This window comes from Scylla paramamosain, chromosome 9 (assembly GCF_035594125.1).
Source record: "Scylla paramamosain isolate STU-SP2022 chromosome 9, ASM3559412v1, whole genome shotgun sequence".
Classification (NCBI taxonomy): Eukaryota; Metazoa; Arthropoda; class Malacostraca; order Decapoda; family Portunidae; genus Scylla; species Scylla paramamosain.
Genome location: NC_087159.1, coordinates 20,234,641 through 20,257,072, shown reverse-complemented (window position 1 = coordinate 20,257,072; position 22,432 = coordinate 20,234,641).

The following is a 22,432-nucleotide window of genomic DNA, read 5'->3' as shown; positions in this document are numbered from 1 at the left end:
CGGAAACTCCGCGGAAGCTTACGAAGCCTCGGAACGGACACGACACGACGTTCAGTACGCCCACCAGCTCAGACGACATCGGATCGGAAACGACGCGGGTGCTATGTTTATCTCTCAGTCTTGAGAGTACCTCGACATAGAAAGGTGCCGCAGCTCTGGCGTGACTCCCTTCTAAATACTAAAATGAGTGATAACTGTAGTGACGAAAAAGTTCTCGTTTTAACCCTTGCCTTAGCAGCTGCAGAGGAAGAAGAACAAGAAGAAAAACAGTGGATACATCCTATATGTGCATCTAGAGAACAGGAAAGAATATTTCACATTGTTTCCTCATTTGAAAAGAGATGATAAAAAGTTTTTTCAATATTTCCGCATGAGTTACGACAAATTTATTGAACTGCTATCAATTGTGGAACCAGTTATACGCAAGCAAAATACTAATTATCGTAAATGTATATCTGCAGAGGAACGACTGGCTGTGACTATCAGGTAAAATATAATTTGATATTCGCAATATACAGGGTGTCCCACAAAAAAAAAAAAGAGGCCCGAACTTTGATAGACAAAAGCTGTATTCAAAAAATTATATTTACAAAACCGAATTACATGCAATAGATTGAAAGTTATATCAATTCAAAGTTCGGGCCTCTTTTTTGTGGGACAACCTGTATGTGTTTTATTTAAGTCATGCATATTTTTACTTGTGTACATATAAATTTATGTAAAACTAGTCAACTTCAGTGAAATTGTTGAAGGGAACAAAAACATCTTTCAAAACAAAATTTCCTTGCTCATTATAGAAATACTGAGGTTACTAATGTTCTACAATTCTAAGAGATCAGTCATGTTTGGTTCATTCGGCATAGGAGTAAAACATGGCGGATTTGAAGGATTGTCTGAGGAAGGCATAGAAGTGGAAGGACAGCAATGGGAAGGCATAGAAGTTGGAGGATAGTATGGGGAAGGCGTAGAGCGTTCTGAAGTGGAAGGATAGCAATGGGAAGGCATAGAGCCTACTATAACATTTTTCAATTCATATTCTGAAACTAAAGCTGAAATGCGAGATTTAATTTAAATTGGTAGAAGGGGTGAAAAGGTTCTGACGGTGTTTTCTACTCCTTTAAAGTAATATGTTAAATGATCTTGTTTTGATTTCTTATTTTCAAAGTATGTTTTCAAAATTTCATGGGCGGAGGACCCTGTTTCATGGCTGGTCTTTGTTTTCTTTGCCAATGGGGTTCTAATTCGAGTTGGTATGTTTCCCGTCGAGGACGGTGCGAGTTCCTGACAAAAAAGCTGATCTTTTTCATGAACTGAAAAGTTTTCTAATTCCATTGTGCTTTCATTTATTGAAGACTCTTTTTCAGCATAAGAAGTCCCATCACCACTCGTGCCTTCGCCTGTGTTTTCCTCTTTCATAGTATTCTTTGTCACAGCGGGCACATTGCTTATTTGAGGCCTTTTATTGTTGAAATGTGCCTTTAAGAACGACATCTGATTTTCATACTTCCAAGGAGATATGTGTTCTGCTTCTTGTCCGCTCACAGTCTTCTTCCTATTTAAAGCCTTTCTGTAGCAATCTCGTAGAGAAGTCCATTTCTTCTAAACATCTTTAACTGAAGGAGGAACATAATAAAACTTTATAATGTATTCTACATTTATCAAAACTCTGTATAATAAAATGCAAGTGAATTAAATGTATTTTTAAATATATTTTTATTTTATGTGTAATTTCTGCTACCTAGCAATGGTGCTCTACAATCGATGGAAATGCTTTCATATAAACGTTTTACTATTATCATACAGAGACATTCAGGTGTAATTAAAGATGTTTTTTTTGTTTCAGATTTCTGGGCCATGCTGGCACTTACAGAACAGTATCATTCAGCTACAGAATGGGAGAGACAACTGTACGAAGAATTGTTCACACCACTTGCAAAGCGATTTGGGAAACATTAAGTCCAATTGTAATGGCGCCACCTAACGTGAAAAATTGGGAAAAAATATCAGATGGCTTTGCTCAAAGATGTCGATATCCTAACGTGATAGGGGCTATAGACGGGAAACATGTAGTGGTTATAAAACCCAATAACAGCGGCTCACTTTACTTTAATTATAAGAAAGAGTTTAGCATTGTGTTGTTGGCATTAGTAGATGCAGAGTGTAATTTCATTACTGTTGATTTTGGAGCCTATGGAAAAAACAGTGATGGCGCTATATTCAGAGATTTTAATTTAGGTAAACGTCTTTTATCTAATCACTTGAACATACCACCCCCAAAAGCCCTACCAAGTACAAACATTGTATTGCCGCACGTCATCGTCGGCGACGAGGCTTTTCCTCTTCATAAGCATATCATGCGACATTCCCAGGAGCGCAACTTGCAAATAGTGCAGCAAATAAAATATACAACTATAGACACTCCAGAGCTAGACGTGTCTCTGAAAATGGCTTTGGCAGACTGGCGAAGAAAATTAGAATCTTTAGTCAAAAACTGCAAATGACACCGGAGCACGTTGATAATGTTGTTTTAGCAACTACATGTTTGCATAATTTCCTGAACGATGATAAAAATTTGTGGCAGCCAGGTGAATTTGATAACGAAGAAATACCTAGGGGGTTGAGAGATTTTTGTGGAGTGGGTGCCAATGCTGTGCGTGAAGCTTTCGAGATCAGGGATAGATTTAAGAACTATTTTATTTCACCGGAAGGCCAAGTACCCTAGCAGGAGAAAATGGTTAACAGAGGAAAGTTACAGTAACATTCGAATTGCATACATATAGAGCTATTTTCAAAGTAACATTACAGTAAATTGTACCTACTAATAAAACATTAAATAAGATGAACTTTTCTTACCTTTTAATTTCAACGTTTGTGCAATTTCTTCCCATGCATTTTCTTTTCTTACGGTATCATAATAATGTTGATGACTAATATCGTATAAAATTTCTTATTGATACACACAATTAGTTTCTCCTCGAAATTAGCTGACATGGTACAATATTGTACACGATTCCACTAGTTCGCATGCGCGGAGAAAGGCTGTACACATACACCACGCAGTCTTCACAGCTACAGTAAAATCCCTCTCATCCGGCATTCGAGTATCTGGCAGCTTCAAGTATCCGGCACATTTTTCCAAGAGCCTTAAAATCAATAAAAAATCAATGTGTACTCAAAAAATCAATCAAAATTCCCGCGCGAGGCATACTTTGTCCCCTCGCCACCAGAGCGCACTGCTTCGCGCCACCCGCGGCCCTCTGCACTGTGTTTACTCAGTGACTCAGTCCCGCGTGTGCACTGTTTATCGCCTGACGCCTTCATCATGCCTAAAGTTGTAGAAAAGAGGAAGCATGTTGTGCTTGCACTTAAGCAGCTGATCAGATCAGCTGCTGATTAAGATCAGCAGATCTTTGTTATGGTAAGATGCGTGAGTATAGGGTGGTGATTGTGGACATAATTTCACTTCTATTCAAGTATCCGGCATGTCGGTGGTCCCGTTAATGCCAGATAAGAGAGGTTTTACTGTACTAAGCTTCCATTTCCATCACAACAGGGCTGCCAGATGTTTTTCACGAAATTATCGTACCTAAGCTTCAAAATTATTGTTTTCTCCCCGAAATTATCGTACCAATTTATGGGACACATTATCATACATTATCATTATCATACAGCGCTGAGCTATTTTTAACCCTTGCCAACATATCTTTTGTAGGGTTAAACTGTACACATGAATTTTGTTCTTTGATGCATTCAGCAGCCAACAGTGCCCCATTCATTGTTTCTGTTTTTAAGCTGCATCTGATTTTCGTTTTTCCAATATATGAGGTATCTGTACGTAGAAACGAACACCACGAACGTCAGTAATTCATCATTATATACTGATTACACAAAGCTGCCTTTTCTTCTATCATTCAGTTCCACAATTCTTCATCTTTTGGTTTTGCACTTCGCTTCCGGTCACTGTGTCACAGTAGTACCCAATAATCCGGGACTCCGGGTGACCGTTGGCACCACCACTACCCCACCACCCCAGACAGCTGAGACAAAAGGCGTAACAACACACTCATGCATACAACTTATGTACGCCTCTATCATACCAGACGTAAGTGCTGTTTGCCCGTCACATTCACGCTCCTCTTTACACTCTTCGTGCTCAATGCCTTAATCACAGAGGCGAATATAGGGTTGAAAGTTTCTATATACTACTTAGCAAGTAAAAAAAAAAAAGAAGACAAACAGAACATTTTCATGTTGAATTTAAACGAATTATTACATTTATGGAAAAAAAAAAAAAACTACTGTCACTACAGACGGCTCCACAAGCGTAGAATTATCGTACAAAGCGTACGATAGTGAGGAAGGGTATCGTACATCGTATTTGAAGCAAATAGGACAATTATCGTACGAATGACAGCCCTGCATCACAACCTCTTCAAACACCGTTCTGCGCATGCGCAGTCTCTCGGACGCATGAGAACTATCAGAAAAAATATTCTTTCCAAGATATCCGCGTCGTTTCCGTTTGATCCGATGCGTCGTTTCGTTTCCGATCCGATCAGGTGGGCGTTAGCACGTTCAAATGTATGGTTTAGATTTTTTTTCCGATGATTCGTGTCCGTTCCGAAGTATCGTTTCCGATCTGGTGGGCGACAAGCTTTAGAGGTCAGGAAAAAAAAAGAATGTTGGGCGTATCTCTAAGACAGGTCAGGAATACGAGTAGAGTGCTGCACCAATTGCTCTAGGTCATGTAGGATAGCAAAGTTGAAGGCTAGTTCACCTAGATGGTCAGTGAAGGCAGAGGAAAGTCAAAGCTGGTGGTGAACATTGAAGCCTCCAAAAATGGAGACCTCTGCAAAAGGGAAGAGAGTCAAAATGTGCTCCACTTTGGAAGTTAAGTAGTCAGAGAATTTCTTATAGTCAGAGGAGTACTCTCTCTCTCTCTCTCTCTCTCTCTCTCTCTCTCTCTCTCTCTCTCTCTCTCTCTCTCTCTCTCTCTCTCTCTCTCTCTCTCTCTCTCTCTCTCTCTCTCTCTCTCTCTCTCTCTCTCTCTCTCTCTCTCTCTCTCTCTCTCTCTCTCTCTTCGAAGTGATATGATTTATATCTGAGCAGCGTCTCTCACGGCTGACTGTGACAGAGTGCAACTGAGTGAGAGACCAAGACTGACTGCTCGTGACTGGGTGACTGACTGAATGTCTCTGACTGGAACTGAACTGGAAATGATCTGATGATGCTACATGCGGGCTGTATTTTTTCTAAGCTAAGAACTGGAAGTGTGGGTCCATTGAGAGGTGAAGGACTGGCTGGCCATGGTACACGTGGGATGAATATATGAAATGGTGAAATATACATATAATGATAAAAGTAATTGTTGAGACTGATATATATATATATATATATATATATATATATATATATATATATATATATATATATATATATATATATATATATATATATATATATATATATATATATATATATATATATATATATATATATATATATATATATATATATATATATATATATATATATATATATATATATATATATATATTTATTTATTTATTTATTTATTTGTTTATTTATATACCGTGAGAGGAAGGCAAAGAAAAAAAAAAACGCGCGTGAGAGCCAGTGAGTGAGATAGTGTTTCAGTAAGTATGATGTGTGCGAGAGAGAGAGAGAGAGAGAGAGAGAGAGAGAGAGAGAGAGAGAGAGAGAGAGAGAGAGAGAGAGAGAGACCTAACCTACCCAACCCAACCTAACCTAACCCAGCCTAAACTAACAACCGCAGTAGAAATAACCGTGCTCTCCAAAGGATGAGAGCGACAGAGACCTCGTCAACTTCAACGTTGACGAGCGCAGTGCTCCGTGTTCAAACGAGTGGCAGGGCAGCAACATCCCTCATCCCTTTTGTTCCAGGATTTGGAAAGGTCCCATGTTTGCCGCTACACCGAGTTAAAATGAGACTCTCTCTCTCTCTCTCTCTCTCTCTCTCTCTCTCTCTCTCTCTCTCTCTCTCTCTCTCTCTCTCTCTCTCTCTCTCTCTCTCTCTCTCTCTCTCTCTCTCTCTCTCTCTCTCTCTCTCTCTCTCTCTCTCTCTCTCTCTCTCTCTCTCTCTCTCTCTCTCTCTCTCTCATGCACATACTTTTTCCTATCTCTCTCTCTCTCCTTCTCCGGCTATACACGCCTTTATTCATATAACTTATTAAGATGGCTGTTGGAAAGCATAAGACAGGTCTGTTTGCTTATTCGTGGACGTAATGTAACGGAGCAGGCTTTCTACACCATGTAGCACATGGTACATACACACACACACACACACACACACACACACACACACACACACACATACACACACACACACACACACACACACACACACACACTTTCTCTTGTCCCTTTTGATTTCACCCTCTCATCTTTTTTTTTTTTTTGTCTGGAAGCTTCGACTCTTTAGTATTCATAGGAAGTTAGCTTGGTCGCGTGGAGCTGGAACGTTACGGAGAGAGAGAGATGTAGAAGAAAGACGGAAAGACTTAGGACAAGATGGAAGAGGGAAGAAAATGCAGAGACGGCTTCTCTCTCAGTTAGTGAAAGCATAAGGAATCCCAGGAAAGCTTGCGTCTCACTGAATTCGAGAGAGAGAGAGAGAGAGAGAGAGAGAGAGAGAGAGAGAGAGAGAGAGAGAGAGAGAGAGAGAGAGAGAGAGAGAGAGAGAGAATGGAAAATTGAAATTCATCACTGGTGCCTTCAACAGGCCTTATCCATCTACCGCAGACATGGTTACATTTTGATTCAAATTCTTTCCATTGAATATCTGTCTAACATTCGCCAAATTCTGTGTATGCCAACCAGGCACATAATAAATCATCTGTTTATCTCTTTCTCAGTGCTGTACACATACTCATACATTGTTAGATTGAAATATTTCAAGTTTTATGGAAATAGCCCTAGCTTACTAATTTTAAGAGTGATTATTTATTTTCAGCAAAAATATGATGCTTTTTTTTTTAATCATGATCTACCCATTGAAAGGATTAACAATTAAATTAATGAACTGTATTAATCTAAACGTACCATAACAGAAGCAAGCCTAGCCCTGTGATGGAAATAGTAATGATATTTCATATATTATCTAATATTTCTCTTAGGTGACAAATTCCATACACCTTATGCGTATGTGAGGATTATTACAGTTTTTAACCAAGGAGGCATAGTAGATGAAATAAGAGTGACAGGTAGTGAAGTTTTCATCAGCTGGTAAAGTGAATTCACGTCGACATCCAAATTCTTCTTAAATTTCATCATATTACTATTGTAGCCTACAGAATGTTATTGTATTGTTAAATTATTTTAATATACAATTTAGGAAATAAAACAAGTACAAAAGGATAAGAACTTATGATATTTGCATGAAATAAATGCATTGGTAAGCTCCATTCGGGAGGCCCAGCAGCTCCCAAGCCAGCGTTACTAAAGGTTCCAATTTCTGGTAACGATCAAAACAAACAACGCTGTGAAAAACGTCTGTGAACTCGGATTTGTTGTTGGTGGCGGACATCACTACTCATTGGTAACGGTCACAACAACAGGAAGCGACTGTGAATAGACACTTAGTGGTTGTGTGCCCGAACTGTGAGATATACCAAGTATTAACCTGCTGTGTGTTCTGCACTAAAAAAAATGTGACTGTTCTGCTCCTCCCCATCCCCTGTGTCTGTACTGTTTCTAAGATGAGCTACATATAACCCGCAAGGCCCCTGGATACGGGATGCACGTGACTGGGTAAGTTGAACAGTGATATCAGTCCAGAATCCTGACAACGAGTGACTGGCAATGAGCGTCAGAAACAGCTAGAAAAAATAGCCAGACAGGTCTAATCCTACTGGCTACGTAACAATTGGTGTCTGGAAATCTTTGCCGGTTCGGGAAAGATGGAGAATAAAGCATTTTGGGGGATGGAAATGGCGGCAGTGTTGCCAACCACGACTGGGGAAAGCCCGGCGACAGCAGATTCATCGTCCACGTCTGCTGTCTCAAATGTGGACGTTTCTGAACTGTGGATAGCCAAGATGATGGCGAAAATGAAAATACGGCGGCAGAAAGTAAGTAATGGCAGCACAGCAGATGAGGAGAGCACATCAAGAAAAGGGCACGAGGCAACATGTGGTAGACAAGACAGAGAACATCAAGGCGGCCGTGAAGGGAGAAATGGACGTTATGGGGACACGGGTGAACGCGTACACGAATGAGGCGTATACGCATGTGAAGGAAGAAATTAGGGAATAAGTCATGGAGGAGGTGGAGAAGATACAAGGGGCACAGGACGTGTGGCAGGAGACCGTGGCGAGAGACATGCAAGAGTTCTTTACCAAAGTGGCAATGTTGGAAAGCACAATAGGAGCTTTGACGCTAACCACGGAAAAAGCGCCAAAGCTCGCCCACGCGGCCTCACGTGATGCTCCCCAGTTCTTCGCACCAAGACCCGCGTCTCATCCGGCATGGAGCGGCTATGTGGTTAGCGGGGTAGGTGTGCAGTCTCTTCCCGCGACCCCACATGGGTCTCCGCTACCTCCCAGCGTTGCGGACAGCTCCCAGCGCCAAGAACCGCCTCGGCAGAGAAGAAACTTGCCGAGTATGATGGCAAGGTGTCCTGGAATGCCTACCAGGCACAGTTCGAAGCGGCAGGGTCCAGACAAGGCTGGTCAGGCGCTGAGAAGGAATATCACCTGTTGACCGGCCTAAAGGGAGCGGCGGTGGTGCTGGAGCACTTAACTGCTGCACAGCTACAGTCGTATTTCAGCGTGTTGGGGGCCCTGCAGCGTCGGTTCGGGCGTCGGCAGCAGTCAGAGCTGTACTGCGCTCAGCTGAAGACCAGGAGGCGAAGGAAGGACGAGCCTCTACCCTTGCTGGCGCAAAACGTGGAAGCGCTGGTGAGAGGAGCTTATCTAATGGCGCGGAGGACACCATCGACATGCTAGCTAAAAACTGCTTTGTGGATGCCCTTTGCGACCGCCAGCTGCAGGTCCACATAAAGCAGGCGTCACAAAGGAAAATGCAGGAAGTGCTGGCGTGCGCTGCTGAATTGAAGGCGTTCCTCATGACCACCACCACCGCGCCAAGCCTCTTACACAAGCACCCCGCCGCCATCTCAGGCCGGCCTCACTATGTGAGAGCGAGGCAAGTGCCAGCCGCACCAATGCAGACGCCGCTCCGGCGCCATGGAGATCACCGCCGTCCGGGATTCAGGCCATGCTGCTGGGCCTGTGGAGAAAGCGAGGACGTTACCAAGGTGTGTCAGCAGCTCCAGTAGATGGTGACGGGATACATGGGAGCAAGGGCGGCCACCCAGCCGAGAGCTCAGATGCCCCGAAGCATGTAAGGTGTCGGTAGGCAGCGGCGTCCGTTGCCATAACGGTGGCGGGAAGCATCAACAGACGTCCGATGGACATGGAAGTGGACACATGAGCTGAGAAAACTTTCGTTCGCGAGGATCTGTTACCAGCTCGTGGTGTTAACAGTGAAGGACAGCAACTTTGTGGAGTTACTGAGGACTGTGTGCCCATGATGGGGCCAGTGTTGGTGAATCTGACAGTGGTCGCGGTGACTGAGCGTCTGTCTGTATATGTGGCTGCAATGTAAGATTCGTGCCTATTGGGGTTGGATTACCTGAGCCGTGTGGAGGCGTGTGTGGACCTTCGCAGTGGAAGGATAGCAGTGAGGGATCATGAGGTGCCCCTAAATCCTGTGGGGATGGTAGGTGAGCCCAAAGGCCGTGAGTCATTGCAGCCACACGAGACGGACCAGTGACGAAAGGAAGCAAGCAAGCTTACTGGTCCCATCGGTTCCGTAAGAAGTTGGCGCGCACTGCTGTTATCATGGACACTGGCACCACCACCACCACCACCGCGGCCTCGACACCGCATGAATTAAACGTACAGAAGGAGGCAAAGGGGAAATCTGACCAAAAGAAACAGCACTTGCCTGAGTATCTGGTGGGTCTAGTGGAGAGAAGCACTAAGCACTTGATGGCTGACCAAGCAGATAAAGTGAAGAAGTTGCTTGCTTAGTACGCTGATGTTTAACAGAGGAGACAAGGATTTGGGGTGCACTTCGCTGATTCAGCATCTCATATATACTCGTGACAGTCCTCTCATTAAACAGGCACCTCGTCGTTCGGTGGACCCGGTGAACTGCACCGACCAGGGGCGTGAGTTTGAGTCCCAAGTCTTCCGTGAGTGTTGCCGGCTTCTCGGGATTCACAAGACTCGCACTACTCCCTTGAGGCCCCAGAGTGACAGGATAGTGGAGAGGTTTAATGCCGACATCAGCGAGGACCAGCACGATTGGGATGGTGGATTCCGTACATGCTGATGGCTTATTGCTCTGCTGAACACGATGCCACTGGGTATTTGCCGGTAAGACTTAAGTTTGGCACAGAGGTTCGCCTCCCGGTGCACCTCGCCATAGGCCGGCCGCCGAGGGGAGGCCTGCCAGACATCTACACCGATTACATCAAGGTGCTGCAGCGGCGATTGGAAGAGACGCGTGATCGTGCGAGCCTGCATCTCAAGACAGCGGGCCACAGGTCATGTAGAGACAGTACCAGGGGAAGACCAGGAACGCGGAGTACAGCCCTGGTGACCTGATATGGTTCCACAATCCACGGCGCAAGCTTGGTCGGTCGCCGAAGCTCCAGTCAAGCTGGGGAGGCCCATACAAGGCTGTGGAGGCAGTGTTCCTTATCGCCTCGACATGCCTGGAAGAAAGAGCGGACAAGGTGGTTCATGTGGACCGCCTGTGGCAACATCCAGGTAATGGAGTGTACATGTGGGGTAAAAAAGGTATAAAGGATGACAGTGACACGAGACTGCCACAGAGCTAACGGTAGCGATGCGAGTGAGAATAAAGAAGGAACAAGAAGTGAAGAGAGTGCAACTCGACCGAGACGCCAGACCCAGGAACCTCGCTGGCTGGTAGACTACCAATAAACATATAAATCTGCTCCTTGGTGCCTTGATGCCTTGGTGGTGAGGAATGTACGCCTCCATGCCAGACACTATCACCTCTGTTATGCACTCAGCACACAGAGACGGGTCTCTGACACGGAAGCAGTAGTCATTCCAAGAAAAATGAAAATAATACTTCCTCGGGCCCCCAAGTTAGCTGAGGCAAAACACCAGAGATACCTCCGCTTCGGGTGATCCTGGAGAGGGACTGGAGCGACAGGACCAGATATGAGGTTATGACAGCATAAGCAGAATTAGAGGTTAGGAAAAGATCAAGAATGTTGGGCGTATCTCCCAAGACGGTCAGGAATAAGAGTAGGGTGTTGCAATAGTTGCTCTAGGTCATGAAGGATAGCAAAGTTAAAGGCTAATTCACCAGGATGGTCAGTGAAGGGAGAGGAAAGCCAAAGCTGATGGTGAACATTGGAGTCTCCAAGAATGGAGATCTCCGGCAAAAGAAAAGAAAGCTAAAATGTGCTCCACTTCGGAAGTTAAGTAGTCAAAGAATTTTTTTATAGTCAGAGGCAGTACGCAAATTAATTCCCACAATTCACTGTAGATCCCTACCCACCACCACCTACAGCCATGACACCAAAACTCTTTTTACGCTTTCCATTAATTTAAGAGATCATGTCTCAAATATTGGATGGAATATAAAGCTTTATCGAAATCACAAACTCCTTCAACATCTATTCGGTGAAAAATTTTCTGAAGAGGCAAGCAATTGATAGTGTGACATTCTAAGTAAAATAGCAGACACATACAAAAATTGTAAGAATTTCTGGAAAAAAAAAGAAATAATCTAGGACAATCAACTCCTGATTACCTTTACATATACGATGAAAACAACATAAAGATCTATATACCACAAGAAAATTAATTAACACACAGGCGAGTACGGGAGCAGGTATTTGTTGAGGAGAAGGACGATACAGAAGAAGAGGAGGAGGAGAAGGAGGCAGTAGAGCACCGAGGAAATATACTAATCTACCTACACAACAACATGTATAGAATAACACCTTACAACAATGCAAACCCCACAAGACACACAACACGAAAATCTTGGATCAAACAAGAACCACTGAAGAAACAATGTCATGTATAAATACTTTAGGAAAATTGTCCGAGCAGCAGTGGAATTAAGAAAACTTTACTAAATAACCTATCCAACTCAGCCATTCAAAATCTAACTAGTATATTCAATTCAACAGTTTCAGCAGGATATTTCCCTGATGCTTGAAAAGCCTCAACCATAAAACTAATACCGAAATAAAAACAAATCACCACATCACGCTTTCAGTTATGGACCTATATCTCTAACTAAGGTGAAATTTTCAAAAGAATAATAAATCACAGGCTGAAAACACATCTAGAATATAACAATAATTACAACGAAAATCTATTTTGTTTCAGAAGCAATAGAGGAACACACCAAGCTTTGACTGATTACTGAACAAGTCGCTCAGTAAACGCCCACATAATTCTCTGCGACATAATCAAAGCATTTGATAAAGTTTGGCATATCAGCTTCAAATACAAAATGTTACACCTCAGCATTCTAACCACAATAGAGAAGCTATACTGTGGCTTCTTGGACGACAGAACGCCAAGAATTACAGTTAACAATTACATTGGCCAAAGATTTAATCTACATTCAGGAGTCCCTCAAGAAGTGTGCTCACATATATTCTATTTACCGCAATCTACACTAACGATATCACTCCTCACAAAGGAGTAAATATTTCTCACGCAGACGACATTACTCAAATAACAGGGTACCCGGGTAAATCAAAACAAGTGTTAAACAAAATTACAGAGAAAGAAATACACACAGTTAATACATATTGAGAAGAAATGGAAAACAAAAACCAAACATCACAAAGTTCACTTCGATTCACCAAGCTGCCTGCAAAATTATCCCCCTTGGCATTTAAGGCGAGGATATAAACTTCAAAAGAGAAGGCAAAACCCTCAGACTTACTATTACCAATACTGGGTATAGAAATTACAGGAGGAGGCAGTGGGCATCTACCAAAACGATAATTTTGAATGAGGTCTAAAGCACTGGATAACGGGGTGCTGTGAACTTATCATTAGAACCAGCTGTAAGCTCACAGAACGTTTCTCATTGAGGTCTAAAGCACTGGATCATGGAGTGCTGTAAACTTATTAAACCCAGCTGTAACCTCACTGAACGTTTCCCTTTGTGTATCACAATACAAGGGGGCATTCACAGCCTGTCCTTTAAAGACAATTCTCTTCCTTCACACAAAATTACAAACACCTAATTACACACACACCCTTCACTCAAAACTCAAAATTTGTGATCCCCTCCCCATCTGGGGAGGAGATCACAAATATCCCCAGGCCGGACTGCTCGTCTGGTATCGACCCCAATTGTCTTGACACCTCCCTCAACTTTCTTTTTCATTAACTTATGCAACATTCCCGGTCTTAGATCTAAATTTCAATCTGTAGAACACCACTTCTTCTCCACTAAACCTTATCATCTTTTTCTTCACTGAAACACAGGTGTCTGAGGCAAGTGACAGTAGCCCCTTTTCTGTTCCGTCCTACTTTCTCTATCCTCATTTTCAGTCCAAAGCTGGATGTTGCGTTTATGTGCGCAATGACTTAACTTGCTCTCGTGCCCACGCTCTTGAATCTTCCGAGTTTTCCATCATCTGGCTACGACTACAGAGTCACTCTCAAACTAAATCGATCTGTGCTGTATACCTCTCACCTAACTCCTCTGACAATAAGAAATTCTTTGACTACTTAACTTCCAAAGTGGAGCACATTCTGACTCTCTTCCCTTTTGCAGAGATCTCCATTCTTGGAGACTTCAATGTTCATCACCAGCTTTGGCTTTCCTCTCCCTTTACTGACCATCGTGGTGAACTAGCCATCAACTTTGCTATCTTCCGCGACCTAGAGCAATTGGTGCAAGACCCTACTCGTATTCCTGACCGTCCTGGAGATACGCCCAACATACTTGATCTTTTCCTAACCTTGAAGTCTTCTGATTTTGCTATTACCCTCTCTTCTCCATTGGGTTCCTTCGATCACAATCTCATATCTGTATCTTGTCTTACCGCTCCAATCCTTCCTCAGGATCCCCCTAAGCGGAGGTGCTTCTGGTGTTTTGTCTCTGCTACTTGGGGAGAACTGAGGAGGTATTTTGCTTATTTTTCTTGGAATAACTACTGTTTCTGTGATAGAGACCTGTCTCTTTGTGCCAAGCCCATCCATAACTGATGTGATAGTGTCTAGCATAGAGGCGTACATTCCTCAATCTTCTTCTCAATGTAAATCTTCTAAACCTTATTTTAACACAACCTGTTCTCGTCCTATACATTATAGAGAGGTGGCCTACAAAGGGTACTTGAGCCTTCCATCACCAGAATCTCATGCATTTCATTTCTGCTCGGAACCATGCCAAGTCTTTTCTCGAACTAGTCAAAAACTCCTTCATTAATAGAGTGTCAAAATCTTTCAAGATATAACTCCCCTCGTGACTTTTAGCATCTAGCCAAAGACATCTCCAATAACTTTGCTTCTTCTTTCCCTCCCTTATTTCTACCAGATTTTCACTGCTATCACGTCTATCTCTAAAGCTCAAATCTTTGCGAATAACTCTACCATGAACGATGCAAGGGTTGTTCCTCCTTCTCTTCCACCATCTGACTACTTCATGCGCCTTATTAAAATTCTTCGTAATGATGTTTTCCACGCCCTCGCTGGCCTAAACACTCGGAAGGCTTATGGACCTGACGTGGTTTCTCCTATTGTTCTGCGAAACTTCACCTCCGTGCTTGCACCTTGCGTAATCAAACTCTTTCAACTCTATCTGTCAATATCTACCTTTCCTTCTTGCTGGAAGTTTACCTACATTCAGCCTCTTCCTAAAAAGAGTGAACATTCTAATCCCTCACTATCGTCCTTTTGCTTTAATTTCCTGCCTATCTAAAGTTTTTAATCTATCCTCAACAGGATGATTCTTAAAGAGGAGGAGGCAGTAGACACCTGCCGAAACGATAATTACTCCCAGTGAGCTCTAAAGCACTGTTCAGGGGGTGCTGTGAACTTATCATTAAACCCAGCTGTGACCTCACTGAACATTTCCCTTTGTGTCTCACAACACAAGGGGGTAGTCACAGCCTGCCCTCTAAAGATAACTCTCTTCCTCCACACAAAACTACAAGCACCTAATAACACACTCACCGTTCACTCAGAAATTTCAAAATCATCATGGCGACTCCTACACCAACCTCGGAGTCCCCATCTGGGGAGGGGACCACAAATGTCCCCAGGTCGGACTGCCTTTCTGTTGACGACCCTAAGTATCTTGACACCCCCCTCAACTTTTTCTTCATTAACTTCTGCAACATTCGCGGTCTAAGATCTAATTTTCAATATGTAGAACACCACCTCTTCTCTTCTAAACCTCATCTTCTTTTCCTCACTGAAACTCAGGTGTCTGAGGCAACTGACAGTAGCCCTTTTCTGTTCCCTCCTACTTTCTCTATCCTCTTTTTCGTTCCAAACCTGGATGTTGCATTTATGTGCGCAATGACTTAACCTCTTCTCGTGCCCACGCTCTTGAATCTTCCGAGTTTTCCACCATCTGGCTATGACTACAGAGTCACTCTCAAACTAAATTTATCTGTGCTGTATACCTTTCGCCTAACTCCTCTGACTATAAGAAATTCTTTGACTACTTAACTTCCAAAGTGGAGCACATTCTGACCCTCTTCCCTTTTGCAGAGATCTACATTCTTGGAGACTTTAATGTTCACCACCAGCTATGGCTTTCTTCTCCCTTCACTGACCATTGTGGTGAACTAGCCTTCAACTTTGCTATCCTCCACGACCTAGAGCAATTGGTGCAACACCCTACCCGTATTCCTGACCTTCTTGGAGATACGCCTAACATTCTTGACCTTTTCCTGGCCTCTAATCCTTCTGCTTATGCTTTTTTTTTTTTTTGTGTGTGTGTGTGTGTGTAAGAAGGACACTGGCCAAGGACAACAAAAATCCAATAAAAAAATATGCCCACTGAAATGCCAGTCCCATAAAAGGGTCAAAGCAGTAGTCAAAAATTTATGAATAAGTGTCTTGAAACTTCCCTCTTGACGGAATTCAAGTCATAGGAAGGTGGAAATACAGAAGCAGGCAGGGAGTTCCAGAGTTTACCAGAGAAAGGGATGAATGATTGAGAATACTGGTTAACTCTTGCGTTAGAGAGGTGGACAGAATAGGGGTGAGAGAAAGAAGAAAGTCTTGTGCAGCGAGGCCGCGGAAGGGGGGGAGGCATGCAGTTAGCAAGATCAGAAGAGCAGTTAGCATGAAAATAGCGGTAGAAGACAGCTAGATATGCAACATTGCGGCGGTGAGAGAGAGGCTGAAGAGAGTCAGTTAGAGGAGAGGAGTTGATGAGTCGAAAAGCTTTTGATTCCACCCTGTCTAGAAGAGCAGTATGAGTGGAACCCCCCCAGACATGTGAAGCATACTCCATACATGGACGGATAAGGCCCTTGTACAGAGTTAGCAGCTGGGGGGGTGGGTGAGAAAGACTGGCGAAGACGTCTCAGAACGCCTAACTTCATAGAAGCTGTTTTAGCTAGAGATGAGATGTGAAGTTTCCATTTCAGATTATAAGTAAAGGACAGGCCGAGGATGTTCAGTGTAGAAGAGGGGGGACAGTTAAGTATCATTCAAGAAGAGGGGATAGTTGTCTGGAAGGTTGTGTCAAGTTGATAGATGGAGGAATTGAGTTTTTGAGGCACTGAACGATACCAATTTTGCTCTGCCGCAATCAGATATTTTAGAAAAATCGGAAGTCAAGCGTTCTGTGGCTTTCCTGCATGATATGTTTACCTCCTGAAGGGTTGGAGATCTATGAAAAGACGTGGCAAAGTGCAGGATGGTATCATCAGCGTAGGAGTGGATAGGCCAAGAAGTTTGGTTTAGAAGATCATTAATGAATAATAAGAAGAGAGTGGGTGACAGGAAAGAACCCTGAGGAACACCACTGTTAATAGATTTAGGAGAAGAACAGTGACCGTCTACCACAGCAGCAAAAGGACGGTCAGAAAGGAAACTTGTGATGAAGTTACAGAGAGAAGGATAGAAACCGTAGGAGGGTAGTTTGGAAATCAAAGCTTCGTGCCAGACTCTACCAAAGCTTTTGATATGTCCAAGGCAACAGCAAAACTTTCACCAAAATTTCTAAAAGGGGATGACCAAGACTCAGTAAAGAAAGCCAGAAGATCACCAGTAGAGCGGCCTTGACGGAACTCATACTGGCGATCAGATAGAAGGTTGTGAAGTGATAGATGCTTAAGAATCTTAAGCAATAAGACGGTAGTTTGAAGGATTAGAACGGTCACCCTTTTTAGGAACAGGTTGAATGTAGGCAAACTTCCAGCAAGAAGGAAAGGTAGATGTTGACAGACAGAGCTGAAAGAGTTTGACTAGGCAAGGTGCAAGCACGGAGGCACAGTTTCGGAGAACAATAGGAAGGACCCCATCAGGTCCATAAGCCTTCCGAGGGTTTAGGCCAGCGAGGGCATGGAAAACATAATTGTGAAGAATTTTAATACGTGGCATGAAGTAGTCAGAGGGTGAAGGAGAGGGAGGAACAAGCCTAGAATCGTCCAAGGTAGAGTTTTTAACAAAGGTTTGAGCGAAGAGTTCAGCTTTAGAAATAGATGTGATAGCAGTGGTGCCATCTGGTTGAAATAGAGAAGGGAAAGAAGAAGAAAAGTTATTGGAGATATTTTTGGCTAGATGCCAGAAATCACGAGGGGAGTTAGATCTTGAAAGGTTTTGACATTTTCTGTTGATGAAGGAGTTTTTGGCTAGTTGGAGAACAGACTTGGCATGGTTCTGGGCAGAAATATAAAGTGCATGAGATTCTGGTGATGGAAGGCTTAACTACCCTTTGTGGGCGACCTCATATCATGTACAGCACGAGAACAAGCTATGTTAAACCAAGGTTTAGAAGGTTTAGGACGAGAAAAAGAGTGAGGAATGTACGCCTCCATGCCAGACACTATCACCTCTCTTATGCGCTCAGCACACAAAGACGGGTCTCTGACACGGAAGCAATAGTCATTCTAAGGAAAATCAGCAAAATACCTCCTCAGGTCCCCCCAGCTAGCAGAGGCAAAACGCCTCTGATCCTGAGGAGGGATTGGAGCGATAGGACAAGATAAAGATATGAGATTGTGATCAGAGGAGTCCAACGGAGAAGAAAGGGTGGCAGCATAAGCAGAAGGATTAGAGGTCAGGGAAAGGTAAAAAATGTTGGGCGTATCTCCAAGACGGTCAGGAATACGAGTAGGGTGTTGCACCAATTGCTCTAGGTCATGGAGGATAGCAAAGTTGTAGGCTAGTTCACCAAGATGGTCAGTGAAGGGAGAGGAAAGACAAAGCTGGTGGTGAACATTGAAGTCTCCAAAAATGGAGATTTCTGCAAAAGGGAAGAGGGTCAGAATGTGCTCCGCTTTGGAAGTTAAGTAGTCAAAGAATTTCTTATAGTCAGAGGAGTTAGGTGAGAGGTATACAGCACAGATAAATTTAGTATAAAAGTGACTCTGTAGTCGTAGCCAGATGGTGGAAAACTAGGAAGATTCAAGAGCGTGGGCACGAGAGCAGGTTAAGTTAAGTCATTGTGCATATAAACGCAGCATCCAGCTTAGGAGCGAAAATAAGGATAGAGAAAGTAGGAGGGAACAGAAAAGGGACTACTCTCAGTTGCCTCAGACACCTGAGTTTCAGTGAGGAAAAGAAGATGAGGTTTAGAAGAGGAGAGGTTGTGTTCTACAGATTGAAAATTAGATCTTTGACCGCGAAATGTTGCTGTCACCCTTTCTTCTCCGTTGGGCTCCTCCGATCATAATCTCATATCTGTATCTTGTCCTATCGCTCCAGTCCCTCCTCAGGATCCCCCTAAGCGAAGGTGCCTCTGGCGTTTTGCCTCTGCTAATTGGGGACACCTGAGGAGGTATTTTGCTGATTTTTCTTGGAATGACTACTGCTTCCGTGTCAGAGACCCGTCTTTGTGTGCTGAGCGCATAACAGAGGTGATAGTGTCTGGCATGGAGGCGTACATTCCTCACTCTTTTCTCGACCTAAACCTTGGTTTAACACAGCTTGTTCTCGTGCTATACATGATAGAGAGGTGACCCACAAAAGGCACTTAAGCCTCCCGTCACCAGAATCTCATGCACTTTTTATTTCTGACCGGAACCATGCCAAGTCTGTTCCACAACTAGCCAAAAACTCCTTCATTAACAGAAAGTGTCAAAACCTTTCAAGATCTAACTCCCCTCGTGACTTTTGGCATCTAGCCAAAAATATCTCCAATAACTTTGCTTCTTCTTTCCCTCCTTTATTTCAACCAGATGGCACTACTGCTATCACATCTATTTCTAAAGCTGAACTCTTCGCTCAAACCTTTGCTAAAAACGCTACCTTCAATAATTCTGGGTTTGTTCCTCCCTCTCCTCCACCATCTGAGTACTTCATGCTACCTATTAATATTCTTCCCAATGATGTTTTCCATGCCCTTGCCGGCCTAAACTCTCGAAAGGCTTATGGACCTGATGGGGTCCCTCCTATTGTTTTCCGAAACTGTGCCTCCGTGGTTGCAACTCTGTCTGTCAACATCTACCTTTCCTTCTTGCTGGAAGTTTGCCTACATTCAGCCTGTTCCTAAAAAGGGTGACTGTTCTAATCCCTCAAACTACCGTCCTATTGCTTTAATTTTCTGCCTATCTAAAATTTTTGAATCTATCCTCAACAGGAAGATTCTTAAACATCTATCATTTCACAACCTTCTGTCTAATCGCCAGTATGGGTTCCGTCAAGGCCGCTCTACTGGTGATCTTCTGGCTTTCCTTACTGAGTCTTGGTCATCCTCTTTTAGAGATTTTGGTGAAACTTTTGCTGTTGCCTTGGACATATCAAAAGCTTTTGATATGAGTCTGGCACAAAGCTTTGATTTCCAAATTACCCTCCTATGGCTTCTATCCTTCTCTCTGTAACTTCATCTCAAGTTTCCTTTCTGACCATTCTATTGCTGCTGTGGTAGACGGTCACTGTTCTTCTTGTAAATGTATTAACAATGGTGTTCCTCAGGGTTCTGTCCTGTCACCCACTCTCTTCTTATTATTCATTAATGATCTTCTAAACCAGACTTCTTGTCCTATCCACTCCTACGCTGATGATACCACCCTGCACTTCTCCACGTCTTTTCATAGACGTCCAACCCTTCAGGAGGTAAACATTTTACGCAGGGAAGCCACAGAACGCTTGACTACTGATGTTTCTAGAATTTCTGATTGGGGCAGAGCAAACTTGGTATTGTTCAATGCCTCAAAAACTCAATTTCTCCATCTATCAACTGGACACAACCTTTCAGACAACTATCCCCTCTTCTTCAATGACACTCAACTGTCCCCCCCCCTTCTACACTGAACATCCTCGGTCTGAAGTTAGGCGTTCTGAGACATCTCCGCCAGTTTTTCTCACCCCCCAGCTGCTAACTCTGTGGAAGGGCCTTATCCGTCCATGTATGGAGTATGCTTCACATGTCTGGGGGGGGGGGGTTCCACTAATACTGCTTTTCTAGACAGGGTGGAATCAAAAGTTTTTCGTCTCATCAACTCCTCTCTTCTAACTGTCTTCAGCCTCTCTCTCATCGCCGCAATGTTGCATCTCTAGCTGTCTTCTACCGCTATTTTCATGCTAACTGCTCTTTTGATCTTGCTAACTGCATGCCTCCCCTCCTCCCGCGCCCTCGCTGCACAAGTCTTTCTTCTTTCTCTCACCCCTATTCTGTCCACCTCTCTAATGCAAGAGTTAACTAGTATTCTCAATCATTCATCCCTTTCTCTGGTAAGCTCTGGAACTCCCTGCCTGCTTTTGTAATTCCACCTTCCTATGACTTGAATTCCTTCAAGAGGGAGGTTTCAAGACACTTATTCATAAATTTTTGACTACTGCTTTGACCCTTTTATGGGACTGGCATCTCAGTGGGCATTTTTTTTATTGGATTTTTGTTGCCCTTGGCCAGTGTCCTTCCTAAAAAAGAAAAAAAGAAAACATTTATCACTTCGCAACCCTCTATCTGATTGCCAATATGGGTTTCGTCAAGGCCGTCTACTGATGATCTTCTGGTTTTCCTTACTGAGTCTTGGTCATCCTCTAATAGAGATTTTGGTGAAACTTTTGCTGTTGCCTTAGACATATCAAAAGCTTTTGATAAAGTTTGGCACAAAGCTTTCATTTCCGAAACTGTGCCTCCGTGCTTGCACCTTGCCTATTCAAACTCTTTCAGCTGTCTGCCAACATCTACCTTTCCTTCTTGCTGGAAGTTTGCCTACATTCAGCCTGTTCCTTAAAAGGGTGACCGTTCTAATCCCTCAAACTACCGTCCTATTGCTTTAATTTCCTGCCTATCCAAAATTTTGAATCTATCCTCCACAGGAAGATTCTTAAACATGTATCACTTCACAACTTTCTATCTGATCGCCAGTATGGGTTCCGTCAAGGCCGCTCTACTGGTGATCTTTTAGAGATTTTGGTGAAACTTTTACTGTTGCCTTGGACATATCAAAAGCTTTTGATAGAATCTGGCACAAAGCTTTGATTTCCAAATTACCCTCCTATGGCTTCTATCCTTCTGTCTGTAACTTAATCTCAAGTTTCCTTTCTGACCGTTCTAATGCTGCTGTGGTAGACGGTCACTGTCCTTCTCCTAAATATTTTAATAGTGGTGTTCCTAAGGCTTCTGTCCAGTTACCTACTCTCTTCCTATTATTAATAAATGATCTTTTAAACCAAACTTCTTGCCCTATCCATTCCTACGCTGATTACGGCTTTCCATAGACGTCCAACCCTTCAGGAAGTAAACAGTTCGCGCAGGGAAGCCACAGAACGCCTGATTTCTAATTGGGACAGAGCAAACTTGGTATTGTTTAATGATTCAGAAACTCATTTCCTCCATTTATCAACTCGACACAACCTTCCTGACCACTATCCCCTCTTCTTCAGTGACACTCAGTTGTCTCCCTCTTCTACACTGAACATCCTCAGTCTGTCCTTTTCTTATAATCTAAATTGGAAACTTTACATCTCATCTCTACCTAAAACAGGTTTTATGAAGTTAGGTGTTTTTCTCACCCCTTGCTTCATATGTCTGTGGGGGTTCCACTCACATCGCTTTTTTAGACAGGGTGGAATCAGCTTCATTCCTTCATTCTAACTTACTGTCTTCAGCCTCTTTCTTATCGTCGCAATGTTGCATCTCTTGCTATCTTCTACCGCTAGCTTCATGCTAACTGTTCTTCTGATCTTACTAAATGCATGCCTCCTCTCCACCCGCTGCATCGGTGCACTAGACTTTC